Genomic DNA, 20,670 nt, shown 5'->3' with positions numbered 1-20,670 from the left:
TACCATAAAACATCAAAATAAACACATTTCACCTATGGGTATTTTTCCAAATATGAACCCTAGGTTAAATTATTGCTAGAATAAGCTAAATAAAGTTACCAGGACTCTAAAAACGTAAAGAGCATTAAAAACGGGGCTTGGAATCGCTTACTATGGAGCTTGGAAGCTTGAAAACCCTAAATATGGTTTCCCCCTTGCTGATTTCGTCCACCATGGAGAAGATGGACAAATTTTTGGCTATTTTGGCATTTTTAATTCTTTTAATTACTAAATGACCAAAATGCCCCTAACTTAAAAATTTCCTATTTCACTTATCTCTTGTCCATTTTTGTCCAGCAAGTTAACCAATGGTCTAATTACCATTTAAGGACCTCCAATTTAAAATTTCATAACAATTGGACACTTCTAACATGTAGAACTCAACTTTTGCACTTTTTACAATTTAGTCCTTTTGGCTAAATTGAGTGCCCAAATGTCGAAATTTTTGAACGAAATTTTCACAAAATCACTTTGTGAAATTATAGACCATAAAAATATAATAAAAAATAAATTTTTCCTCGACAGATTTGTGGTCCGAAAACCACTATTCCGACTAGGCCTAAAATTAGGCTGTTATATTGTTTCCGTACTAGTTGCGAGATCGAGCACGAGCATGGCTCAATTCATTGCCACCAAGTTCCATATCTACATGGCAAGAATTAGCAGAGAGATTTTTGGTTAAGTATTTCCCACCTAGCAAAAATGCTAAGTTGAGGAACGAGATCATAACTTTTCAGCAACTAGATGACGAGTCTTTGTGTGAGGCTTGGGAGCGATTCAAGGAGTTACTTCATAAGTTTCCTCATCATGGGATTCCTCATTGTATCCAGTTGGATACATTTTATAATGGTCTCAATGCAAATAAAAGATTGATGGTAAATGCTTCCGCGAATGATGCAATTTTGTCTAAGTCATATAATGAGGCTTATGAGATCATCGAGAGGATCGCAAGTAATAACTATCAATGGCCAACAAATCAAACAGCTTTAGGAAGACGAGTAACCGGAGTTCATGAATTTGACTCTCTCACTTCGTTCGGCTCAGGTATCGTCTATTTCCTCTATGTTAAAATAGTTAAACGCGAGCAGCAACACTGAAAAATTTGGAAAACCAAATGGGTCAGTTGGCTACAGAGCTTTGTAATAGACCGCAAGGAACCCTTCTGAGCGATACTGAGAATCCAATAAATTTGGTTAAAGAACATATGAAGGCAGTGGCATTACGAAGTGGAAAGACTCTAGAACCTCGATTGATTGATGTCGATGATGAGCATGTTCAAAAAGAGGAAAGTCAACCAGTTTTTGAAGTTCCTACACCAAAGGAATTAGAATCTGCAAAGTTTGACAAGGTAAACCCTGACCTAGTGAATTTAGATATTTTAACATCTTCTTTGGATGCAGATTTACCTACTCAGAAAAGTTGTCTGGTTCAATCGAAAGTTCCATCACCTCCATATCCATAAAGATTGCAGCAACACAAGCAGAAACATGAGGTGCAATTCAAGAAGTGTTTAGATGTTTGGAAGTAGTTACACATCAATATTCCATTGGTGGAGGCTTTAGAACAAATGCCAAATTATGTGAAGTTTATGAAGGATATACTATCCATGAAAAAACAACTGAGTGAGTATGAGACTATTGCTTTGACAAAGGTGTGCAGTGTGTTCTTGCAAAACAAATTGCCACCAAAATTGAAAGACCCAGGAAGCTTTACTATACCCTGTAACATTGGTGAATCTTACTGTGGTAAAGCTTTGTGTGACTTCGGAGAGAGTATCAACTTGATGCCTAAGTCTATTTTCAAGATGTTAGGAATAGGTGAAGTAAGACCTACAACTGTGATGCTTCAGCTAGCGTTTCGATCTTTAGCATATCCCAAAAGAAAGATCGAGGGTGTTTTGGTAAGAGTTGATAAATTTATTTTTCCTGCTGATTTTATTATTTTAGATTTTAAAGCAGACAAGGAAGTGCCGGTCATCCTTGGGAGACCTTTCCTAGCCACGGGAAGAACATTAATTGATGTGCAGAAAGGTGAACTCACCATGTGAGTTCAAGATGATCAAGTAACCTTTAACATTTTAAAGCAATGAAATTTCCCGATCCGACAGAGGAGTGTTCAGTTATGGAAGAGATAGAAACCTTGGTTTCTTTAGAAAGCAATTTTGAAGAAGATCCATTGGAGAAAGCTTTAGATCTTGACCCTTTGGAGGATGAAGAAGGTGAAGAAAACCTGGCTTTGATGAAACCCAATCCGAGAAATTATATTCAATTCATACGGTTTGAACCATTGGAGTTGGAAGTTAGAGAATTTGTGTAACAAAAGTTGTCAATCGAAGAACCACCTAAACTCGAACTAAAGGTACTTTCTTCCCATTTGAAATACGTGTATTTAGGTGATGTTCTACTTTGCCTGTGATTATTTTAGCGGAACTGTCAAAAGATCAAGAGGTGCGATTAATTGTTGTTCTAAAGAAATTTAAGAAAGCAATTGGTTGGACCATAGCTGATATCCGAGATAGTTGGTGGGTAAGTCTGGTGCAGTGTGTGCCGAAAAAAGGTGAAATCACGATTGTTGAAAATGAGCATAACGAGTTAATTCCAACGAGAACTGTTACCGATTGGCGAATCTATATTGATTACAGAAAGTTAAACAAAGCTACTCGGAAGAACCATTTTCCGTTGCCTTTTATGGATCAGATGTTAGATCGACTGACAGGTAATGAATTCTATTGTTTTTTAGATGGCTATTCAGGATATAACCAAATAGTTGTAACCTCGAAGGACCGACATAAAATAACCTTTACTTGTCCGTATGGTTCGTTTTCTTTTAGGTGAATACCTTTTGGTTTATGCAATGCACCTGCAACTTTTCAATGATGCATGATGGCAATATCTACTGATATGGTCGAAAATTTTGTCAAGGTTTTCATAGATGATATTTCTATTTTTGGTAACACTTAAGATATCTGTTTGAGTAATTTGTCTAAGGTACTGAAGGGATACGAAGAGACAAATCTTGTCCTTAATTGGGAAAAATGTCATTTTATGGTCAATGAAGGAATTTTCTTAGGTCACAAGATCTTAAAGAAAGGAATTAAAGTTAACAAAGCAAAGATGGACTTAATTGAAAGATTACCGGCCCTAATTAATGTGAAAGGAGTCAGAAGTTTCTTAGGCGATGCCAGTTTTTACCGAAAGTTTATTAAGTATTTCTCGAAAATTTCTAAGCTACTATGTTTGTTGTTAGAGAAAGATACAATGTTCAATTTCAACAAAGCAAGTTTGGAAGCTTTTGAAGATCTAAAGAATCGGTTAATTATAGCCCCAATAATCATTACACCTGATTGGAACTCACCTTTTGAGTTGATGTGCGATGCAAGTGATTATGCTGTTGGTGCTGTGATGGGTCAAAGAAGAAATAAAGTATTCCACCTCATTTATTATGCAATTAGAACCTTGATGGGAGGCCAACTCAATTATACGGTAACTGAAAAGGAACTATTTGCTATAGCTTTTGCTTTTGACAAATTTCATTCATATCTTATAGGTACCAAAGTTATAGTATTTACTGACCATGCGGCCATTAAATACTTGCTTACGAAGAAAGATGCAAAACCAAGGATAATTCGTTGGATACTTTTACTCCAAGAATTTGACCTTGAGATCTGAGACAGAAAATGTGTTGAAAATCAAGTAGCTAATCATCTGTCGAGGTTGGAGCAAGATAAGGTAACCTAGTCTGGTGTGCCTATCAACGAGAATTTCCCAGATGAGCACTTATTTGAGGTAAGTCAAATTCATGAAATACCCTAGTTTGCTGATTTTTCCAATTATCTTGCATGTGGAATAATTCCTTGAGAAATGACATACCAACAAAGGAAGAAATTCCTTCATGATAGTCGGTATTATTTTTGGGAGGATCTGTTTTTGTTTAAACAATATGCAGATAATATAATCTGAAACTGTGTAGCTGAAAGTGAGATTGCTGAGATTTTATATCATTGCCATTCATCTCCAAGTGGGGGACACTTTGGTGGTTCACGTACTGCAGAAAAGATTTTGCAAGCAGGTTTCTTTTAGCCTACACTATTTAAAGATGCTTACACTTATGTGAAGAACTGTGATAAGTGCCAAAGAACCAGAAATATATCAAGGAGGAATGAGATGCCCTTGATAAACATTTTGGAGATTGGATTATTCGATGTATGGGGCATTGACTTCATAGGCCCATTTCCTTCTTCATATGGGAACAAATACATCTTAGTTGTTGTGGACTATGTATCTAAGTGGGTTGAAGCTGAAGCATACCCTACAAATGATGCTAAGGTAGTCATACGATTCCTACATAAGCATGTGTTTACACAATTTGGGACACCAAGAGCTATTATTAGTGATGAAGGTTCTCACTTTGTGAACAAATGGCTTAAGTGGTTGCTTGAAAAATATGATATGAAGCACAAGATTGCTACTACCTGTCACCCCCAGTCTAATAGACAAGTTGAATGAGTGAACCGTGAAATCAAAGGTATCCTTGAAAAGGTAGTACGCCCTAACAGAAAAGATTGGTCTCGAAGGCTCGATGATGCATTATGGGCCTATCGAACAACATTCAAGACTCTGTTAGGAATAACTCCTTATCGGTTATTCTTTGGAAAGGCATGTCATTTGCCATTAGAATTGGAGAATAAAGATCACTAGGCTTTGAAGCAGTTAAATTTTGATCTTAAGCAAGTCGGTGAGAGAAGAATGTTACAACTTGATGAGTTGGAAGAGCTGAGGTTGTTTTCCTATGAGAATGACAAAATGTGTATAGAAAGATCAAAGAGATGGCATTATAGTCATATACAACCTCGCGAGTTTGAAGAAGGTCAGAAGCTATTGTTGTTTAATTCAAGGCTGAAGTTATTTCCTAGGAAGCTGAAATCCCGATGGAAAGGACCTTATATCATCCACCAAGTTTATCCTTATGGAGCTATTGAATTTTACAACAATTATAGAGGTACATTTAAAGTTAATGGTCAACGTCTCAAACACTACTGGGATGGTGAAATTGAGCGAGTTGAATCTTCGTTCAAATTAACAGACCCTTGATTTTTCATAAACTCGTCCTGCAAATAAATAAATAAATAATTAGAATTTATTTTTCTTAATTAAGTACATTTAATTAATTATGTTTAAGGAGATTGGAACTTAAGCGGGACCGCTGTGACCCCTCCAACCTTTCCTGGGAATTAATTTAATGTAATTTGTTATGAAGAAATATTCTAATTAGGTTTTAAAATGTTTTTCTAATTTAAATTATTTTGTTAAAATTTAAATTTTTATGTTAATAAAGGGGGTCAAATTTGGCCCAAGTACTAATAAGTTTTTTTAGTGAGATACAGTCAGAGTTTGAGGCCCAAGATAGTAGAAAGGAGGGAAAAATTTAACCCTTGCCGTCACACCCATTACTTGCCACCCAAGTAACTTTAATTTAGCTAAATTTTTGCTACATGTTGCCCTAATTTTTCCTTATATAAACCCCACTCCATTCTACTAAATTTTCATATCCCTCAAAGTAATTTGCTTACACTCTAAAATTCCTTAAAATCTCTCCTTTTGTGCCGCTAGCCTCAAATCCCGAAAGGAATATCTAGCCCTTTTTCTTTTCTTTGGCTGAAACTACCTAGTGCCTCCACAAGAGAATTACCGAAGCATCGGCATCGCTACCGCACGTAGCCGTTATCGTCACCGCATACCACCATTCCTACCGCACGTTGTCATCGCTGCCGTAACTCCATCGTCATCGCAAGATTTGCCGAAGCAAGATCCACCCTCTTTTGCCAATTTCTCTTTTGCCTCTGCAAGCAGAAACTTTGCCGAATTTTTGGGAAAATACCATGTCTCACAAAAGAACTAGATCGTTGATTGATGAAGAAGTGAAAGAGCGATTTGATTCAATTTTCAAGCATCAACCTATGATGCCGGAAAAGGGTTTTAACCTGAAGAGCAATGATGTGATGGTTGTCCCTGTACCAATTAGAAAGATAATCAATGCTCTCAAGTGGGAACGATTTTGTGATGCTTGTTCAGTTCCTGATGATGAACTACAGAAGATGCTACTAAGGTCATCATTCGAAAGAAAAAGGAATCTCTTACTTCTAAGTCCATCAATGATTTGTTTAATTTACCTGATGTTGAGGAAGATGAGTACTACCCTATGATGAACAATATCAATTGAGATTTTCTTCAACAAGAGCTTCATATTGTGACAAATCTGGGTTGCCAATGGATTATAAGAAAGTATGGAAGCCATTCTTGTCGAAGAGAATATTTAAAACCAGTAGCAAATGTATAGTTTTATTTTGTTCCCTATAGTTTTATGCCTATCTCACATAGTTCCACCATCCCCATGGAACGAATTCTCTTGTTATATGCAATTTTGAAAGAAAAGTCCATTAATGTTGGGAAAATTATCCTCAAGGAAATTCACGATTATGCTAAAAAGAAGGAAGGAAGTGCTTATTTCCCATCTTTAATCACTTCACTTTGGTTATGGGCCCATATTAAAACACAAGCAAATCTGAAGGGGCAGTATGCCTAAGGGTGCATCACAAGTCATGATCTTGAAAGGTTAGTAGAGAGAGTGCATGAGCTGAACCAAGGCGAGCAGGAGGAACCAACTGAGCCAGAAACCAAAGATTCAACAAATAAAACTGAAACTAAAACTGAGTCAGTTATAGACACTGAAGAAGAAGAATCTGAAAAGGAACCAAATAGTCCTCAACCAGCTGAAGGAACTGAAAACTTTGAACCAAGGGTTGAGCTAGAAGAAGAACCAGTCAAGCTAAGTGTTGAACCAGAATTTACAACTCCATTGCCGACTTCAAAGAAATCAAAGTTGTCAATTTTGATGGATATGTGGAAGTTCATGCACAATCAACAACAAACTTACTAGAAATATACAAAAATTAGGGATGATTCAATTTGAAATATTTTAAGAATATCTCTTAAACTTTTGTTCCTGAGTTCCCAGATGCTATCTTTGAGACATGAACGGAAGATACTGACGATGCAAGCGGAGATGGAACTAAAGAAGACAAGGGGAATGAGTCAGAAAAATAAAAGGGGAGATTCTTGTCTTGTTATTTATTTAATTGTTTTTTAGGTATTTAGGAATTTATTTCTTTAGTAATTAGGATTTAATTTTTGCAAAATAAAACATAGCAAGCATGAATAAATACTTCTTTAGAAAGAAAAAGACTAAGTGATGTGGCAATGAGAATGAACATGTCTAGGATTGGGTTATTAGGAAAGACTTGGTATTTAAGCAGTCTTAATGACCCACCTCTCTTTCTTTACAACCCTACCTAGTGTTCAGTTTTCATTCATTACTTTGTTCTTGCAATGAAGACATTGCTTCTTTTTAAAGGGGGTAAGGCGATTAAATTGCTTAAATTTTAAAATTTTCAAGTATGTTTCAATCATTTTTTCATAAGTATGTTTTAATAAATGAATGTTTAGAGAAATTCTTTTTAATAAGATAGCTTGTATGCAAGTATGAATGATGATTTTATCTAAGTAATTGTATATTATCATGAAAAATGAAATGTTTTTATGATCTTAGTCTTAGGTAATGTTTTCCATGAAAACTTAGTTTCTCTTGAGATTAGACGTGCATGAAGGTTTATATCTTTAGAATTGGCTTAGTAATTTTCTTGAGGCGAAATCCTAGGGGACATAAAAATCTAAAATGATATAAGAACCATTTTTCTTTGGATCGTTTGAGCCTTTTCAAGCCCACCTTATGATATTAGACCCTTGAAACTACAATTTTGAGCTTTAAGGCCTGTTTTTGAAATGAATCTACATTATAAGCTAGTTATTATCTTTTTAAAATTATCCTAATTTTGTGCACCTATCTTAACAAAATTTATCTTGGGAATGAACATTTGAGGAAATTTTCATAAAGATGTATGTGCTAATGCTTAAAAAAAATAATCACAAAGACAAAGAAAGAACGAAGAAAAGTTCACCTAGTCTTCAAAAAGGAAAAATGTATGAGCGTGAGTTCAAAATAAGTTTGGGGGTGTTTCAAAGGTTCACTTGAAGAAAAAGGTTGAATTTCGAGAAATCCAGGACAAGTCAAAGGTTAAGATTTTTGAAACCGAAATGTCTTATCTCTTAAAATCCCTACCTTTAAACCCAGCCTCATTACAACCTTATAAAATACCTATTAATTTGATGATTATGTCACCTACATCAGTGGAGAGGAAGTATTAAGTTCAACATATGAAGATCATAAATAAGTCTTATGATTGTTTGCTTGATTGATGAGAAATTATGTTGAATGAAGAATATTATCTATGGCTGTGATATACATGCAAACTATGATTCATGTTGGCATATCTTGAAACTTAGAATAAAATTTCCAAAATGTTTGTATATGAGTTACTTGTTAATAAAGAAGATCCATGAGCATGAATTTGTTTATGCATGATTATGAGATGAAGATTGATGCTACTCACACTCTTAGCAAAAATTGCCTTAGCAAGACCTTGTGTTGTACATGAACATTACTCGGGACGAGCAATGATTTAAGTTTGGGGGTGTGTAAACGGAAAAATATATAGGATATTTCCTATATAATCCATCACCTTTTTACTTAAAATTGTTGTTAAACCCAAGTAATTCTTTAATAAATTAATGAAATATGTGAAAATATGAAATTAGGACATAGAAATTATTAAAATGTGATTTTATGTTTTATTATATAGTTTTCATGCATAAAATGGCTTATTTTATATTAATTTAAGTATATTATATTTCTAAGCTATGAAGTGGGTCATGCATGATTAAATTAAATAATAAAATATAATGTTATATTTTAATAATTCATTTTAAATATTTCATTACTAAAATTGGGTTTAATTAATTAAGTAAATTGATTAATTAAAGTGGTTAAATTAATTCATTTTGTCCTCTAAACTATCTGCTATTTTTGACAGGTTTAAGAATTTTCTTCTAATTGCAAAACCGCCTAAAGTGGGGACTAAGTCAACCCAATTTTTGGCTGCACATGGCTGATTATAAACCAATTTTTGGTTTAATTACACAAGGTCCTTGAAGAGTTGAAGAAATTAGAGATTTACCTGAAGATTTGCACTTGATCGGTCTCAGTCCTGAGTTGTTGTGGCACTTAAATTGACCAAAAATCAAGGAAAAATCAGCTTAATTTGCTTGATTTATGGCCGGCGACCCATGGAAGATTCTTCAAAGGATGAAAACTCCTATTTTTAGTAAACTATCCCCCTTTCCTCACCTATAAATTCGACCCTCTCATTCATTCTTCAATCATCCCTCATCCCTCATCCCTCTCATCTCTCATCCTCTCTCTCAACTCTCTTAGCTCTCACGCCTATCATCATAATTGCATAAGGATTTTAGCAAATTAGCCTCTTAAAGAGCCCTTGGTCGGCCACCTTGGAGAGCCATCAGCAAAGGAGTAACGCAAAGAAGTGAAGGAGCCTCGTCAGTCAGAGTCTTGGGTGACAGCCACTCTGAATTGGGTTTAATCTTTCTTTTCTTTAATTTAATTTAAAGATGTTTCCTATGAGTACTTTGTTCTTGTTTACAACAATGATAGCTTAATTTTATTTAAGCTAGGATGCTAATTTTAATTAAATAATATTTATTTGATTCATGCTTATAATGTTTGTGCCTCAATCGATCATGTTTTCAATTAAAATCAAGTCTATATTTCGTTCATACGTGATTGAAATGTACCTGAATTAGCTGAGCAATCCTAACTAGATGATAGCTTATGGATGCATAATTGAAATGTGCATGCTCAATTTAGATCCTAACTCGATTAAATTGTAGGTTACATAACAACCCTAACTAGGCTGTGTTATCTGCATAGTTTTTAGATTTGTGTGATTAAATTGTTTCAAACCTAACATGTCCCTGTTACCTCACATGAATGCTAAGAAACCTTTAGTAAATAAGGATCAGTAAAATGCGTATTTACTAAGTAAAGGATTCCGAAAATACCTAATTTGGTTTCCAAACTCATGAAAGATCGAGTTGCCATGGAATGTTTTTCGGAATATTATTAAGCATGATGATAATAAATTAAGTTTAATTAAAGTAATTGTCCTAGTTTATTTATGTTATAATTGTTGCAAATTGTTTTAAATTTTGCTAAAATCTATTTCATTCATATAGTCTGCATATTAGGATAATTTACATTAGGGATCATTGCATCTAGTTTATACCTCTGCTCAACTATATTTTGTTTTTTTTTTCAAATTGTTAATATAATTTTACAAATTAAGTGATTTAGCACAAATACAATCCCTATGGAGACGATAACTCGATACTTACTTATTAATTGATAACGACTGTGTACACTTGCACAAACCCGAGCGTTACACTTGTTCACATGAGCTATGGGTTGGGATGTTAGCTTCACAATGTTGCTCACACGAGCTGTGGAGAATCTGCAACAAATGCATGACATTAGCCATTGGTAGGACATCCAGGAGCAACACCCAAAACCGTATGATCCTTAATGACATGTCATTTGTATCTAAGTATTCACAAGGTTGACATGGGAACAATGTACATATTCAAATCCTTTAATTTCATTACATTATACCAATTCAAACATACTTACCTGAAATGTACATTTTTCAATTGTAACATTCAATTTAGCTAACATTATGTTTTAATCCAAAATACCAAAATATCAAATAACTATCAATCTAATCTATACATACTATAATAATAATCAAAACAACATTCAAAACATCAATTAGTGAATTTAAATCCTTATACGAACTTACCTTGACAAAAACAACTGTAAAAATAAAGCCAACTACTAATTCAACACTTTAGCTTTTCCTCGGTTTATATCTGTTTGGTTCGTTTCTTGATCTAAACAATAATTTTTATTCAACTAAACCATTCAATAATTCATTCAACTTATAACCCTTATCAGTGGAAATTTACAAAATTACCCTAATGGTTTATCTTTTATGCAATTTAGTCTCCAAACTCAAAACTTGCAATTTAACCACTTTTAATTAAAATTCATGATATCTAATTTTTCCTTAGTCTTATAACAACCCATACTTTTCCTCATTTCACACAATTTACATTGAATTTTACCATTTCAACAGTTTAATCCCTAAACATGAAAATCATTAAAATCATTGAACAAAATACTAATATTTAAGCGCCAAATTTAATAATCTATCAATTAAAATAAAAAAAACTTCAAACTCATTCATGGAAAGTCCTTATACTTTTAATAGTTTTACAAACTAACCTATTGGCTAGCTAAATTAAGCTAAAATGATTACAAAAACATAAAAATAATTAAAAACAGGTGCAAAATGGACTTACATGCATGGAAATTAGCTTGGCTGACCCTTGGAGGTTAAACACCATGGATTTTTCTGTGGGGAGAAACCAAATGAACAAGATGATGTCTTTCTTTTTATGTTTTATTTATTTAATTATTTAATTTACCATTATAACTTTGTAATTTAACTAAAATTTATCAACTTTACACCTTTAAACCGTCCACTAATAATAAAAAAGGTATATTTACCTTTTAAAATGCTTAATTCATGGTTCCTTAGCCATTTAGTACAAGTAAACTAATAGCGATTGACTTTTGCAGTTTTTATGATTTAGTCTTTTTCAATTAATTAACTATCTAAACGTTAAAATTTTCAGATCAAACTTCAACATACTTATATAATCATGCGTAAATATTTAATAAAAATATTTATGGGTTTGGTTTATAGAAATGAGGTCCCAAAACCACTTGACATTAGGGACAAACCTCTTGAACTTAACTATTCATTCAAATAACATAAATTATCAAATTAAAATTCATTATAATACTATATTTGACTAGTAAATATTAAATAATAATATTTACGGGCTCACATGTTGGTTTTCTGGCCAGAAACCACTATTTTTGACACCATTGAAAAACGGGCTATTACATAAATCCTGTTAAGAAGAGCTTTCTCAGCCACTTCAAGGTCCACCATTGACCTAGAAAACAATTAATTAATAATGAGGATTAATGGTGAAACTGAAATCTTTAAATGTGGTCACCAATAGAGTGGAGAAGGTAGGAGGAAGTTAGGGGAACATTGCAATGAATTATCTATTTTTAAACCTAACAATCCCGAATCAAGGGATGTACTTCCTTTAATCCTTGCAGGTCAAAAAAATAGGTTCAAGGAAATTGATAAGTGGAAGAAGGTGAAGTAGCATGACGGCCGATGGACTAATACTGAAAGAACTAGAGAATTGTCCCTATGTGAATTGATGATCCTGTCGAATGAATCCGATAGTAAAACTTGAATTATTTAATTTGATATTTAATTTTTCTATTGCTTATTGTATATTTAGCTAACTATTTAGTCTAGGTTTTAATTTTTATTAAACTCGTGTTTTATAGAAACCGTAACACTCTAGAAATTGGAATTTTGGATGAAAATAGAGCTATTTCCGCAAGAGGATATCCCCATGTCGTAACATCAAGGGCATAATTGACACAATTTAGAAAAACCTTTTGATGTCATGACACGAACTTTGTGACTCACACCGAAGCCAGTATACCCAGAAATCTAAAAGTCTAGAGTGTGTCGTGATATTGAACCCCGATGTCATGATAATGGCAAACTGTTAGGGATGTCATGACAAGGAACCCCTGTGACATGACATCATTGCAATTTTTGCAGGGTTGACCTGACCCGTTCGCACAACTCGACAGGTTAAACTTCACTTTACTTGAATTTTAACCCTCAAAACACCTATTTTATAACCTAAATACATATTACCCTCTTATTTAAACATCTCTTAACTCCTTTAACCTCTAAAAATCCCTTAAAACCTAAAACTCACTTTTTACTTCTTTTTGGTTTATTTGGAAAATTTTTTCTTTCAATTTTATTCGGTGTATAGAAAGGACATGAAACACCCAACGAGACAATAACAACTAAACATAATGAGGAATTCTACAACTTACACGAGGTTAAGAGTTCCTAACTTAACTTTTTATTGTTCCATTGAAATTAATTGCTTGATATTTCATTAGTTTGTAATCTGAAAGCACCATGCCTCCTAGGAAGGTTTGAAGAACTAATGAACTAGAATCATCGATGATTTTGAACCCCACTGATTTCACAAACCAGAATGTTGAAAAATATTTTGTACAACTTCAAGGAAGAACCTTTATTCAAGTGAGGGGATTTGACCCGTCAATGATTATCTGCAAGGAAATATGGCCTTTAGTTAGATATCATAGTTTGGAATGTTTTTGGATGATCCTAAAAGACATTATTGTGGTCCTTGTTGTTCAAGAGTTTTATGTATCTTTACGGGACCAAGAGTATAGAACTATCGAATGTCATATATGGGAAACGATACTTGTGTGATGGAAAGAAATACGTATAACCCATCAAATTATTTGTGACTTTTATAATGCCCTATACTATGAAAAAGATTTCATTGATAAAACTGGCTTATAGTATTTTTTGGGACATAGATATGGATAATATTATAAAATTTTTAACAGAAGGAAGGGGCGAATAGAAATATCGCCTGAGTACCAATATCCCAACCTCCTTTCATCAAGCTAAAATGTTTCTTGAAGCTACAATGTGGATTCAATTTTTATGCATATGAGTTATTCTTGCCTTAAATGTGTCTAATGTCAATACCTTCTGAGTGGTTTTGCTCTATGCTATTTTGCAAAAAAAGCAAATATGCATTGAGAAATGGATTTATCAAAATATGAAAAGATGTGTAGTGGCCAGAATGTGGGAGTTTTCTTCCCTCACTTGGTGATAAATTTATGCAAAAAAGCATGCATTCCAATGGCATCCATAGAACAATCAATGAAGCCATCTCGAAGTATCATCAGCGACACTCTATTTACATAATACATTGAACTTCGGGAAAAACAGATAAAGGAGTGAAACAAACGCCAAAAAAAGGTGAGAGTCGCCCTCGCTTCATCGCAAGGGAAAGAAAAATCAACCGCTCAACAATAAGTTAGAGAGAGCAGTCATCCAAAGATTGGATGATACATTGGATGCTGGAATAGAGCCCAATCTTCCAGGAGTTTGCACGACAAAATAATATAAGGATACCTAATTACACGCCATATATGTTTGGACTGACGTAACCTGGGCAATGGGAAGAGGCGCATGAAAGTGGAGAGGAAGGAGAGGATGTCAATGAAGAAGGAGATGACGGGATAGATTTTGAGGAGGATGACTGAACTTTTTAAGTTTTTTATTTTAAAGATAGTATTAATCTTTGAATGATTTTAATTTTATTTTTTAGGAGTAGGGTTAATGGTATATTATTGGTAGTTTTGTGTCATTTTTTAATTTTCTACGTACGAACCCCACATGGAGGAGGCACAACATTTAGAATTTTCAACAAGCAATGGAGGAAGAACCCACCAATAGCCTATAGAACTATCACGATCAATTGGGTAACTCCTTTCTTTATCTTTTTAGGGGCTACACATTGAGGACAATGTGTTATCTAAAGTGTGGGGTGGGGTAACTTAGAAAATTTGTTTTAAATTTTTATGCTTTTCTTTGATTTTCTTGTCAATTGTATGCATTTAAGCTTGTAGAAATACAAGTGACTGGTTAGGAGCATGTACATAGGTTGCTTGTATTTATAATAAATTTAACATGAGGATAATTTATTTTAAAATTTTATTATTAGACTACTAAGTTTTATATATCACATTGTAAATAGGCATTAAAGCAATTGAGTGTACCAAGTGATATAGAGAATACAAGGAAACAAGCGTGCTAGTATGAATGATAAATTATTGAATTTGTGGTTGTTTGGTTGATTAGAGTTGTGGATATTAAGATATCTAGGGATGACCTAAGGCATTGTGTGAAAAACACACAGAGCCAAAAAGCTAACCCTGTTATTTATCTTTAGTACCTAATTTTGAGCTAGAAAACACTTCTTGATTAACCTTTGTACAAAACCCGAGCCAAAATATAAATTTGTACCTATCCTTTTCCATTGGTCCTGAGCTACACGACTATAGGCGTCTAGCTATACATATTGAGGGTTAAGTAGATACATTATTGTGGATTTTGTAAAAGTAGAGTGAAATAAGGGGGATCGGTGTGATATTGTAATTATGGGTTAGCCAATATGTGCAACAAAAGAAAAAATCAAAAAAAAATTAAAATGAGCAGAAAAAGTACTTGAAAAGTAAAAGCATTTGTGAGTAAGATGTATTGAAAAAGAAAAAAAATGTGACAAAGTCACAAAATTAGAAAAACTTATTCCTTAGTGAACAAAAACTTGTGAGCTAACCATGATTGTTATATTAGGATGTGACTTCCTTTGTGGAAAAATAAGGAAGGTGAGAGAACGAGACATAAGGCGGTGAGCGGGAAAGTGTTACTAAGGGGGAGAATAGGGGACAATATGATGTGCCAAACTATTTTCGTTCTTGAAACTATTTGATGCTTACTATTCTTGAAATTCATACCTGTCCTAAGCCTTAGGACGCTACAAGCCGAAAAGCCCTATGCGATCTAGGAAAACTTATTCACAATTCAAAATCATACTGAAGAATTGCATTTATAATTGTTTGTATTCTACTAGGATAATCAAACTACTTGTATAATTTATTGATGGATTCATACATTTGAAACCCTTCATGCATGTCTACTTTGTAATATACTAAATTTAGGTGTTTGATAGCAAAAGTGGTAAGTTAGTTATATCTCATGCCAAGATTATGTGTGAGTATGAAATGCCTATTCATGTGCTCCAAAGCTAACATTTGTAGAATACTTTCTCGAGGTTCGTCTTTTTGTTTATTGTTTGTTGTTTATGTTACTTGAGGACAAATAATGACTTAAGTGTGGGGGAGTTTGATCTGTCGTAATTTGGTGTAGCAGACTAAACTAGTTTATGCATTTGAGGAGATTGAATATGAGCATTTTAGTTGGAATTTAGTTAAGTTTTCTTACATTTACTTAAATTCAATAAATTGTGTTATTCGATTTTTTTATTGACCTTAGGGACCGAATAAGACCTAAGGGTGAGCTAATATACTTTGTGAGTGTGCATGAGACCATTACAAGGTGTACTAAACTCGATATTTGTCACTAGGTTGCAACATGGAGCATTGGATTTCGTAACATAAGGAGTAGAAATGAAGAAGTCCAATACTGCCTTCAATGTCACGACACAGCATGAGGATGTTGTGACATAACCCTGAAAAAGAGTATACTGCCCTCGATGTTGCGACACAGGACCTGATGTGTTACGACATTGCCTTTGTACGAGAAATTAATATAAGCCAGGGGCATTTTGGTATGGACAATCTAGATTTAAGCTCGGGAATGTTAGGTGACTTAGGGTTAAAGACGATAACCATTCTAAGTCTATAAATAGGCTTAGCTAACACATGTTATGGACTCCTTTTTCTATTGTATAATTTTCTCTTTAATTTTAGTCTTTAGTTTTTGACTTTTTCTTAGGTTTTAGATTTTATTCTCGTTCTTGTTATTTACTTTTGGGGAGAAATCAGATTATGGAATTATTCTCTATAACAGCCTGTTTTTCAGTGGTGTTGGAAACAGTGGTTTCGAGGCCACAAATCTGACGAGTAAGTTTGTACATGTTTTTATTTAATATTTACAAGTAAAATATGTTACTAAAATAAATTTTGAATTGGCAATTTATGTTATTTGAATGATTAATTAGGTTTAAGTGGTATGACCCTAAAGTCAAGTGGTTTTAGAAAATGAGGTATCGGGACCTTATTTCTATAAACCAAGCCGATAATATTTTATTAAATATTCATGGAGTGTTATTAAGTTTTATTAAATTTTCGTTAAGAAATTTTAATATTTAGATAGTTAATTAAGTGAAAAGGATTAAATTGTAAAAGTCGTAAAGTTAATCGCTATTAGTTTATTTGTACTAATTGGTTAAGGAACAATGAATTAAGCGATTTAAAAGGTAAATATAGCTTTTTTATTATAGTGGACGGTTTCAAGGTGTAGATTTAGGTAGTTTTAGTTAAATTATAAAGGTTATAATGGTAAATTTATAAATAAATGAAAATAAACAAATGATAACAATGAGTTATCATCTTTATTGCAAACCTCCATTGAATGTTAAGTGAAGAAACACCATTTTTGAGCTTTTTAAGTTTTGGTTAAAGTTATTATACTTGCATGGTGTGTCTTTTAAATTCGTTTCTAGTAATTTTTATGTTTTTGAGATCATTGTAGCTTAATCTAGCTAGCCCAGGGGTCAATTTGTTAAATTGTTAAATGTTTAGAACTTTACCATGGATGAAATTGAAGCGTTCTTGAAATTTTATGATTGATTATTAAGTTTTTTGTTAAATATAAGGATTTTGTTAAGTAATTTTTGATGATTTTCAAGTTTAGGGACTTATTTACGAAAAAGGTAAAATTCAAGGAAAATATTGTAAATTGTGGATAAATATGGGCTGTAGTTAGATTGGGTAAAAATCAACTAGCATGATTTATGATTAAAAATGATGAAATTGCAAGTTTTGGGTTTAATGACTAAATTGAGGGTAATTTTGTAAAATGTCAAAAATGACTTAATTGCATTAAATGAATTGATTTTTCCATTCGAATTCGTGAATTGAATGGAATTATTATTTTAGGTCAAGTACGAGTGGAAAATTGTGGAGAAGAGAAAATTACCAAATAGCCCTTAAACTTAGGCATTGCTGCAATTTAGTCAGGTAAGTTCGTACAAACTGTAACTGCTTTTATGCTAGTTAAATTGAATAATCATTATGTTGATTTGGTATAAACAAACCTATTTGTATATATGTAACAATTCTATGATGAATTGACAGATATCGAATCCCGATTGAACCTTAGGAATTCTTAAGATACAAATGACATGTCATTAGGGATTTCATGTTTCGGGTGCTGGTTTCGAATGTCCTACCGATGGTTGAGTTCTTGCATTGCACAACTTGTGTAGCTTACATTTTGACCCACAGCTCAGTGAGCAGGCCCATTTCACAGCTCGTGTGAGCAATGATGTAAAGGAAATGTTACGATTATATGTAAAGACACACTATGTGTGAGCTTTCCCAAGTATCCGATGTAATTTTAGAATATTCAATGGGTAAGAAAAGGAATGAAATGGTAAGTTCATAATTGAGATGTAACATGATGTTATAAAAAGATTGATTAATTAAATGATGTACTTGTATATGGGAAATCTACTTATGCTATGGATGAACTCATTTTTATTACGGACAAGTGCACTAACTTGTGATTTTATGATGTTGTTTGGGCTTATACTAAGCATTTGGAAACGGTAAGTAAGGTAATGGAATGAAACATGATCATATGGTAACGATGATGAATTAAATGTTATTGTTTATATAAATACGATTGATGTCATATGTATCATGAATAAGTATGTTAACTGGTGAGTTTGATGGTGTTACATAGGCTTTAATTAACTTATGGCATTGGTAAAGGATTATATATATTCTATAAAATTCATTATTGACATGTTATGTTATGTTTAGATTTTATACAAGCTTACTAAGCATTCATTGTTTACGTAGTTATTTTCCTTTACTTTACAGATTATCAGAAGCTAAATCAGTTGGAAGTTTGTCAGAGATCTATAAAAAAACTATCCATTGGACAATTCAGTAGTTGAGTAATTTGATTAAGGTTTATAGTGGCATGTATAGGGTGCTTTGTGATGCTATTATGGTGTATGTGTTAATAGTGTTTTGGCATGTATAAGCTTTGGAAAGCTAGGTTGGTTTGGTACATTTTGATGCCTTACCAAGTTATGTGATATTGGTTAATTTGATGTGCTTGTTTTTAAGGTTATCTTGGCATGTTGATATTGACTTATAAATGATCACTTGAGACATGGTTAAGTTCATTTATGAGCTAAATTATCATGTATGGAAATGAAAATATTATCATGTTTAGGTCTATTGTATTGATGGCTCATAGTAGTATTAATGGTTGTTTTATTATGCTTGTGTGTTTGAAGTTTATGTTATAAGACAGGCTTGTAATGCTTGTTAAGTAAAGTTATCTTAACCACTTTTAGTTATTGAAAGGTATGGTCTTTTGATAGGCTTGTAATGTTTGAGAATGGATAAATTGAGATATGTTTTGGTAAGGAATTAAGTTAGATTATGATGCTTGACATGTTGACTTATGTTGGCATGTTATGTTTTGGTATGTTTTATGCAAGTTTGAATGGTGTTTGAACCCCTTGATTGTGTGCAAAAATGGTTTATATAGTTATGCTTGAAATAATCTTGGAAATGGTTTGATTTTAGGTAGATTTGGATCCACACGGCTTGAGACACGGGCGTCTAACTTAGTTGTGTGAGACACACAGCCTGGTGACACAATCGTGTCTCATTTGGTGATTTCTTTAGGGTGCAAGTAAGTGAGTCACATGGCCTAACACATGGTTGTTACATGGCCTAAGACACGGGCGTGTGACACGGTCGTGTAACCCTACTCAGAGAGTTACACGGGTGAGGAGACGGGTTGGGACACGGCTATGTGTACCTAATTTGAAGGTTACACGGCCTAGGACACGGGCGTGTGTATCATTCGTGTGAGGAAGGCTGAGGCACACGACCGTGTGACCCCTGTTTTGCAAATTTTGCATCTTTTTTCAAAACTTTCAGAATTGTTTCAAACTAGTCCCGATTTGCTTCTAAGCTATTTTTAAGGTCTCAAGAGCTCGATGTAGGAACAATATGCATGCATATGAATGATTCATGATATGATTTAAATTATTGAATGTTTAAATGTTTAAATGTTTTTTATTATACGGTAATGCTCTGTAACCCTAATCAGGCAACAAAGTCGAATTAGGGGTGTTACATTCTCAAACTCTATGAGGATTCTGCGCTTAAATTAAATACAATCACGCTTCTTCTAAACTCTATTCCTAAAATTGTTCTTTACGCTCATTCTTTCATTCATGTTTGTATTGTTTACTAGATCCATGAGGAACTAATCCTCCTGTGGGGGATTAGCAAGTGGAGGTATGATCAATTAACTATTTTGAAACACCCCTAACCTGTATCCGTCCTCGGAATAGGGCTATAGAGCATTACTGTACAAACTAAACATTTATATATATTTCAAACAGTGACATAATCATAATATAAAACATTCATTCGTGTACATATCGTCCCTAAATCGAGCCCTCGAGGCCCTAAAATTATATTAGAAACAATCCGGGACTAAATTGGAAACATTTGGAAAGTTTAAGAAAAAGTTAGAAAATTTGAACAGCAAGGGTCACACGGCTGTATGGCTAGGCTGTGTGACTCACACGGCTGAGACACACGCCCGTGTCTCAGGCCGTGTAACTTTTTAAATAGGGACACACAGCCGTCTCCCAGCCCGTGTCCTCACCCTATGTAACTCTCTGAGTTGGGTCACATGGCCAAGCCTCACGCTCGTGTGCCAGGCCGTGTAATTCTCGAAATGGCTTCACATGTCAGTGTCTGAGGCTGTGTGTTAGGCTGTGTAACAGCCTGACTTGTATGCATTAAAACCTACAGGGGACA

General features: G+C 33.7%; 1 non-coding gene across 1 annotated transcript; it reads right to left on the bottom strand.

Moving 5' to 3' along the window:
• Positions 1-746: 746 nt before the first annotated feature.
• LOC128040880 (small nucleolar RNA R71) lies at positions 747-853 on the bottom strand. The gene has a single exon (XR_008195686.1). It is a non-coding gene; the product is annotated as a small nucleolar RNA R71 (small nucleolar RNA).
• Positions 854-20,670: the final 19,817 nt, after the last annotated feature.

This window comes from Gossypium raimondii, chromosome 4, assembly GCF_025698545.1.
Source record: "Gossypium raimondii isolate GPD5lz chromosome 4, ASM2569854v1, whole genome shotgun sequence".
Classification (NCBI taxonomy): Eukaryota; Viridiplantae; Streptophyta; class Magnoliopsida; order Malvales; family Malvaceae; genus Gossypium; species Gossypium raimondii.
Note: the sequence above shows the minus strand (reverse complement) of the source record. Positions and strands in the feature narration are given on the sequence as shown.